The following is a 306-nucleotide window of genomic DNA, read 5'->3' as shown; positions in this document are numbered from 1 at the left end:
AACGATTTGAAATGATTGAATGTTGTTTTCTGCTGTTTGTTGTTGAAAATTTTGGCTAATTTTCGAAGAATCGCGATGCAGAAATCGCATTTTTATGTTCTGCTGCAGTGCTCTCGCTCAAGCGAGAGGATAACAGAGGCAAATCGCCTGAAATAGGGCTCAAGCGAGATTTTTTTTCGCCCGAGCGAGATTCAGCTCGCCCGCGCGAAAAAAAAAAAAAATTTTTTTATTTTAATTATTTTTTGGACTTCAGTATCTTTGTGCATTGGTTTAATTGTTGTTTGGTTGTCCATTAAGGTTGTCTGT

The sequence above is a fragment of the Lupinus angustifolius genome, chromosome LG20 (assembly GCF_001865875.1).
Source record: "Lupinus angustifolius cultivar Tanjil chromosome LG20, LupAngTanjil_v1.0, whole genome shotgun sequence".
In the NCBI taxonomy this organism is placed as follows: domain Eukaryota; kingdom Viridiplantae; phylum Streptophyta; class Magnoliopsida; order Fabales; family Fabaceae; genus Lupinus; species Lupinus angustifolius.
The sequence above is the reverse complement of the archived record's forward strand: the minus strand, read 5'-3'. Positions refer to the sequence as shown.